The sequence below is a fragment of the Typopeltis vanoorti genome, chromosome 2 (assembly GCF_054136105.1).
Source record: "Typopeltis vanoorti isolate ZY-2024b chromosome 2, IOZ_Tvanoo_1.0, whole genome shotgun sequence".
Classification (NCBI taxonomy): domain Eukaryota; kingdom Metazoa; phylum Arthropoda; class Arachnida; order Uropygi; family Thelyphonidae; genus Typopeltis; species Typopeltis vanoorti.
The window spans coordinates 128,488,954-128,497,046 of record NC_143550.1 but is presented as its reverse complement, the minus strand read 5'-3'; the positions used below and the strand labels follow the sequence as shown (position 1 = coordinate 128,497,046).

General features: G+C 33.6%; 1 long non-coding RNA gene across 1 annotated transcript in view; it reads left to right on the top strand.

Annotated features, from left to right (window-relative positions):
* Positions 1 to 2,563: 2,563 nt before the first annotated feature.
* Positions 2,564 to 8,093, top strand: part of LOC150109424 (uncharacterized) — an 89,588-nt gene continuing 84,058 nt past the window's right edge. Inside the window, exon 1 of the long non-coding RNA XR_016550327.1 lies at positions 2,564 to 2,788. This is a non-coding gene — a long non-coding RNA (uncharacterized LOC150109424). The remainder of the gene's footprint in view (positions 2,789 to 8,093) is intronic.

Sequence of the window (8,093 nt, the reverse complement as noted above, 5' to 3'; positions counted from 1 at the left end):
TGATGAATAGGAAAATTAAACAAGAGTTGCAGAAGAAGAGAAGATTGTGGAGAAAATATAAACTTCAAAGATGTGAACAGTTGCATGAAATCTATAAAGTTCAGGCAAGAAGAGTGACAAGTATAACAAGTAAGGTGAAATTAGAGTGTGAGAGAAGACTAGCGAAACAGGCTAAGAAAAATCCCGGAGAATATTTCTGTTATGCAGCTAGCAAAAGAAAGAATGATTATGGGAAGATAACTCTGCTGGATAGAAATGGCGCAAAGATGACCAAAGAAGAATTCATTGTGGAATTGTCCAGTGATAATTTTGCTAAGGTTTTTCATACGGAGGTAATGATACTATTCTAAGGAAACAGGATGCTGAGGAATCAATACTTCAACCTAGTTCCTTGAAGGTGAATGAGGTAGAAGTCTATGATTGCTTAAGTCATCATGATGTGAATAAGGCTATTGTACTAAATGGAATTTCACCACGTGTTATGAAAGGATGCGCTAAGGAACTGACACTTCCTTTAACTTTGTTTAATGAGACTCTAGTGTCCTCAGCAATCCCTAATGGGTGGAAAGAGGGCAAGATTGTTCCATCGCATAAAGGTGGAAGAAACGGATGTTTCAAATTACAGACCAGTTTGCATTTATGGAGTGGTTGTTAAGATCTTGGAGAGATGTGTTAGGAACAGAATACAGGATTGGATGGAAAAGGAAAAAATTCTGTACAGAGGTTAGCATGGGTTTGTTAAAGGGAAGTCTTGTTTTACAATTTGATTATATTTTATCTAAGTGACTACTCTTCTGGATATGCAATGATACTTCTTGATTTTACAAAGGCATTTGACAGGCTACCACATAATAAACTGGTGTATACGTTACGGCAAAAGAGAATGGAAAATCAGTTGGTTGATTGAATAGCAACCTGTGTTCTAATGGATAACAAACGGCGGTGTATAGAGGTGCCACGTCTCTCAGGAGGAGAGTTATCAGTGGAATCGCACAGGGTTCTGTTCTAGCGCCACTGCTGTTCAATTTATTTGTGAATGATATAGCGAGTGATCTGCAAGCAGATATTCAGGTGTTTGCGGATGATGCTAAGCTAGGAAAAGTTATTGGGAATGATGCAGATGTACTAGTGTTTCAGAGCAATTTGAATAAAGTGGCTATGTAGAAAGACAAGTGGAGATGTCAATTTAACCCCAGTAAATGTAAGGTTTTGGATTTTGGATCTCAAAAAAGTAAACCTGCGTATCATATTGGAGACGTTGTATTATAGAAGGTAGAGGAAGCATGTGATCTTGGGATATTGGTGGATAAAGAATTGAAGTTCAAGGGAAATATTGTAGAAATAATAAAAACAGCACAAAAAATGCGTATACTATGAAGAATACTGACCAGTAGAGATAAAGATGTGGTCATTCAGCTGTACAAGACTTTGATTAGACCACATCTGGACTACTGCGCATCGATTTGGTCACCTGCGTCCTAGGTCAGAAGCACGCTGTAGAAAACGTTCAGATGGGGAATAACAAAAGTAATATCGGGGTTGTGAAATACTGACTATGAAGACAAATTGAGAGAATGTAAATTAACGCTAGTCAATAGCCGGAAGAAGGGGGATATGATTGAGACATATAAATTGTTAACGGGTGTTTATCAAATATATACCATGAATATTTTTCAAAGGGTTGAAGGAGGGAAGGGGATAGAGACAAGAGGTCATTCTTGGAAGTTGTATAAAGGTGTGTCGCGTAAGAGTGCGGCATGAATTTTTTTTTGCATGAAGAGTGGTTGGTGAGTAGAATTTATTGCCAAATGAGATGATGATGAGTGTGCAAACATTGAACTAATTTAAGATGACGTATGATGGACATTATCTCTGTTAGAATGCAACTTACTATTGCTTCCCTTGATGAGTCTTGACTCAGGAAGTGTATGTATTATAATAATAATAATAATAAGAAGAAGAATACGAAGAATGTGGACCTTTTCCGTGCCTCTCTCATATCTAAACATCTGACCTGCAATATTCAAAAGCATTTGATAGAAGTTGGGTGTTTTTTAATTAGCAATTGATTAGCCTTCCATGTGCAGGCAAAATCCAATATTTTTGATGTAATGTAAATGCAGAGTCTAAATATTACAATGAATGGCAATTAACGTGAGGAAATACGATTATGCAAATAGTATTGATAATAAATTTCTGCTGACTTCAAATAATTACCAGGTTTGCTGGTTAATTATTTTAAACTGGGTTCATAGGTGATATAAACTACTCGTAGTTAATTAATTAAAAATTCTGTTAACCAGACGTTCATGAAAAACAAACCATATCTTATGTAGTGCTAGTTATTTCAGCATATTCCAGGAAACAGAAAAAATTATATGCGCATTTGTTGGCCTAACTGCTGTTTTTCTATCTATGACGATTATCTTTATAATCAAAGATAATTTGATTATAAAAATATTTCGCAGGATGAAGAGATTCTAACAACACTCGAAAGTTTAATATTGTTATTGCAAATGCGGTGTCTGGTGTCAAAATTCAAGGAACCTCTAGTTTTTAAAGCAATTGGCATATGTGAGCTTTCATCCCAAATCGCAAACTTTTCTGTCTTATATGAAGTTTTTTTTCGAAAACGCAAAGTTTGCAATATAATATCAGTTATATCATCCCTTATTAGCAATACATCTAAAGGATGCTTTATGGCTTCATGTCGGCGGAGGTTGATTTGTAATGTTGTGTTAGTGCACATTCTGCTGGAAGACTGATTTTGCTTACCGGAAACAATCATGTGAGTATTCCTGCATGTGAAGTTACATGTAAATAAACGAATGTAGTATATTTCTATTTTGTATTCATATGTGATTGATTTATCTTTATTGCCGGGTGGTTAGATCTCTGTAATGTTAAAGTACTTGAGGTTTTATGCGAATTTTTATTAGTCGGAATTATAGATCCTATTTTTTTTATTATTCCTTATCGAAAAAATAATAATAATAAAAAAAAGACAGTTGTAGTTTTCACTCAATTATTTCTTGATATATAAGCCTATACCTGATGAAACAACAAACACTTTCTGAAAATAAAAGCGATTTTCGTATTTATTGATGCTTTCTTCACGTTGATGTCAAGTTGAATAATCAACTAGTCATGCTATTAAACGTAATAATAAAACTTCTGGGACATCTTGGCTCGCGTTTTCTAAGTTAATAATCTCATTCATTCATTCCGATTTTGCTGCTATGCATATAAATCTAACATCTTCAAAATTGATGTTCAAAAATATGGCATAGTAAATCCATGCATGTCGTTCTAATGTGATCTTTCTACATCTATCGAACTTCAGTGTACTGATGCTCATTAATTAAGATTTCTTCTTGGGTAACAATGAAAGATTTGGTACGTCAGCACCTATAAATATATGAAATAAATCAACAGATATCTGAATCTTAGGAATCCTGGTAGTTGCTTCCCCCCCCCCCCCCCCGGTAGTTGATCCCCAGATTTCCTGGGGTTGGCGATAATGACTGGAAATAGTTATCGCAGGATGTAGTTTGATATAGAATGTTAATTGTATTTTTGGACACCTAACAGTAATACTTTACAACTATTTTCTGTATTTCATATCGATTAAATTTCCTTGTCTATTATGTAATTAATTATTATTTTTTTATATTCACAATCCATTTTGACTTATGAATATCAAGAAAGGAGTGAAAAAATGAATTAAAAGTTGCAGTTATATTATAGTAAATGGTATGAAGCATTAATTTATTTAAGTTCGAATCATTCGCCCAAAGTTGATTTTCAATTCCACCAAGTAGGTCATGAACCATGTCTTGAGTCTTATGAATGTTTTTGAGAACGGTTTTGTTCTATATTTTCACTTGGTTACAAAGTAACTTATACTTGACAGGAAATTATATTCTTGTTTAATCCTTTATCCAAGTGTAAGAAAACAAAGTTTGCACATAAAGTATCTTCATAACTAGACTATATGTATAATAGATGTTTATGACATCAAGGAAGTCGTAAGCCTCTCTATATACAAAAACTTAATACAACTCTATACTTGATACTACTCTATATACTAGGACATAAAGTGCACTTTGCATTATGGGATACCAAGTCAGCTGATGTGAAGTATCTTCACAACTAGGCTATATGACAAGGAAGTCATAGTCCTCTATATCCATGGACTGAAAGAAAGTGTACATTGCATTATGAGATACTACAACAATTAATGTGAAGCCATAGACTGCTATATACATATAGCCTAGTCATGAAGATACTTCATTAGCAAACTTTGTTTGCTTACACTTAGATAAAGGATTAAGCAAGAATATAATTTTCAAGTATAATTTACTTGTTCTATTCCGTATCCAGAGAGAGAGAGAAATCCTCTTGTTCACTGAAAATATTACATTAATTATTATTATTATTTGACACCTCCAGGGAGAGTGTGCCAACAGCATCAAATAAAGCCAGCAAAGGTTGCTCGATTGGTAGCTTCTGCTACTAATGGCTCGCAAAAAGTTAAGCAAGTTTGAGCGTGGTTAGTAGTTGGAAGGGTATGAATGAACAGTGTAATCAAGTAAGCAGTGTGGCAAAAGAAGTTATGGAGAAGGCACAAGACAGATTGTAGTGAACAGACACATAAAGAATAGGTTAGAAAGGTGACAAGCATGATTAAAAAAGAAAAAGTATTATATGACAGGAGATTGGCTAGTCATGTGAAAAATAATCCATGGAAATTTCCTGCTATTTGTCAAGCAAGAGGAAAATAATTATGGCAGATTGAAACAAGTGGATAGTTATGGTAGCAGAATGAGCATTGTAAATGATATAGCGAAATTATTTAATGAGCAATTCATCAGTTCATATCATGGTGTGATTGATGCTGTGCAAAATGCAGAAAGGAGACAAGTATTAGGAGAATTAAAAGTGAAAGAACCAGAGGTGTATCAAGTGCAGCTTGGGTTAAATGTTAATAAGCTTGGGAATTATTATTATCCTAAGACCTCTCCTCTCCAAGTCATTCAAAAGCTAAGAATGTGAATGACATTCTAAAATTGATAAATGAAATAATTTAAAGAATTCTATACTATTCATGGTAGGAACTGTTTCCTCCCCCAAGATGAATTTATACTTTATAATTGTTTATTTCAATTTTTAAAATAAACCAATACTTCATCTTTCTTTGTTCACCATAATACTTATAAATTACCTCAATGACCAAATGAATTATTGTTCATTTCTAATTAACTTATATGTATTGCTTTAAGAATTTAATGAATTTGCATACTTCAGTATATATGTAAGTGTAAGCTCTTTAATATCAATATATCACCTCTAGTTATTGAGATATTCTTAAGAAAATATTCACAACATGATCACATTATCACACCAAATAAATATGAATAAAGATATGAAATCCTTGAGTTCCTAGTGTTTTGACTGTTTCTTCTGAGTGCAACTAAACGTAGCTGTTTTTTTTTTTTTGTTTATAGCAGTGGTTAACTATCTCCCAGATCATTAGCAGCTAAAAAGCTTGCACAAATTTGGCATACAATCATCCTCCACCATAAATGGATAGTGGAGGTGGTAGCAGATGCCATACATGTGTTGCTCAGTCAAGTCATTACTTTTTAGTAGATATTAGTGATATTGTTATATATATATTAATATATAGTTATATATATTAATATATATATAACTTTATATATAAATAATATTATTATTATTTGGTGATATTTTGTTTATTTTTGACTGTGTTGTGAAGTGATGGTGTTAAGTCAACTGTTATTACATGGTATACTTTCAGAAATGTTTTTCATAATGACATTGATGTATATGTGAAAAATGGTGACCAAGACAATGATGTTAATCGATTCAACGTGTGGGATTTAGTGTGTGTTTAATATATTCATTAAATGTGCAATGCAGTGTGTGTTTAATGTATTCATTGCCTAGAGTGAATGGTTTGTGGTATGAGTGCGAGAATGGAGAAAATATTTGTCCAAAATGTTTTGTAAGAAAGTATAAGAAATGCAAATTGTGTTGGGAGTGAAAGGATGAAGTGACTGATATCATGGATTTAAGGCAGAATTGTCAAAGTGTTGTGGAGAAAATGTAGTGGAAGCAGTGAATGATAATGCACAAAATATGAATGAGAGTTGGAAGGAAGTGGTGGAAAGTAATAATGTGGATGATGAGATGCTAGCACAAAAAAAGAAATTGCAGGCTTATGTGAATTCTTTTGCAGGACAAAATGTGAGCTTGAGCGACTGGAGAAACAATTGGCATGTGGTATAGAAGGATAGAGAATGAAAGAAAGAATGAATGGGAAAATAATAAAAGTGAGAGAAACTGGGAGAAAAGAGATGTTATTGTATGGGGATTTGATAAGAGGTATACTTAATGAGAAAGTGATGAAAACATGTTTTCCAGGTGTTGAAGATAAAGGATATTAGTGAAGCTGTAAGTATGCAGAAGAAAGAAGCAATTGAGTTAATTGTTTTGGCAGGCACAAATGATTTGAAAGGTGAGAAATATGTAATGAGAGAAGATATGAAAGAGTTGTTAGTAGAAACAAAAATTAAGAGTAAGAAGTAAAGATTGCGAATCTGCTGCCTTGGTATGATAGGACAGAACTAAGGAGAAATGCCACGATTGTTAATGAGAAGATTGTGCAGTTTATTGATGTATAGAGTGAGTTTGATGGACAAAAGGACTTATATATGCCTGATGGACTACATTTAAATGATTTTGGAGTTAGATGTTTCGGAGAAAATATTGTTTAGTGAGAGTGTGGTGGTGCAAATTCAGGGAAACTGAGATATTATGGGAGAATGAAATGAAGCATGTGTCTAGCCACCCCTGTGATAAATGAGCATAGATGTAATGTAATGATTATGCAATGCCAAATGGGATTTCACAGGTTTCTGATTTGAATGGGTTGGTAATAACATTACACAAGTATAACTATCGGTACAAAGGGACGTTGAACTGCATGTACACAAATGCAAGAGGTATCAGAAATTAGGGTAAGGAGTTTTTGGCATTGGCAGCTCAACTTGGCCAAAAATGACACGCATCAGTAAGACCTGGTTGACTGAAAATGATATATTTACAGAGATAGAATGTAAAGGGTGTTGTATTTTCAGGGAGGATAAAGGAAACAGGACAGGAGGTGGGGTATTGCTGATGACATCTGAAGAATTACAACAACAAAAGTTGAAGTTAAAGAGAATTTTAGGTCTGAGGGAGATGGTTCATTTGAAGCTGTCTAGTGTGAGATAAATCTTGAGATAAAAATCATGAAAAAAAAATCGTGAGATAAAACCAGATTACTGATAAATCTATATTGTGAGCAAACTGCCTCAATAAAAATATCAGGAGAAATCTTGGAAGAATTCCCAGTAAAGAAGGGTGTCATACTGAAAATATCTTCTAGCAATTTAAAGGAGTCAGCATAGGAGGCAGGAATATAAACAACTTAAGATATGCAGATGATACAGTACTGCTAGCTGAAAATAAAAAAGATCTTCAAAACCTACTAGAAGAGATGCTGAAGCTAAGTGAAAAATATGGACTTAATTTCAACTTCAAAAAAACCAAAACCATGCTGGTAACAAGAGAAATAGGGAAAATACCCAATATAAATATTAAGATCAGAGGAAATACTTTAGATCAAGTAGAAAGTTATGTATATTTGGGTCAACTAATTACAGAGAATGGAAAGTGTGATAAGAAAATATTAAGAAGAATAGAAATTGCTAGATCAACTTTCATTAGCATGAAAAACATTCTGACCTCAAGGGAAATTCACACAAAAACAAGAATTAGGCTGTCCAAATGCTACGTATGGTCAACACTGCTATATGTAGCAGAAACCTGGACAATATCAAAATATTGTGAAAATAAACTAAAAGCCTTTGAGATGTGGATCCTCAGAAGAATTCTTAGAGTCCCATGGACTGCCAAAAAAACTAATTTAGAAATATTAGAAATGATTGGAGAAGATAGGAATCTGTTGAAAACCATTAAGAAAAGGAAAACCACCTACCTCAGGCATTACTAAGGCATGAATCCCT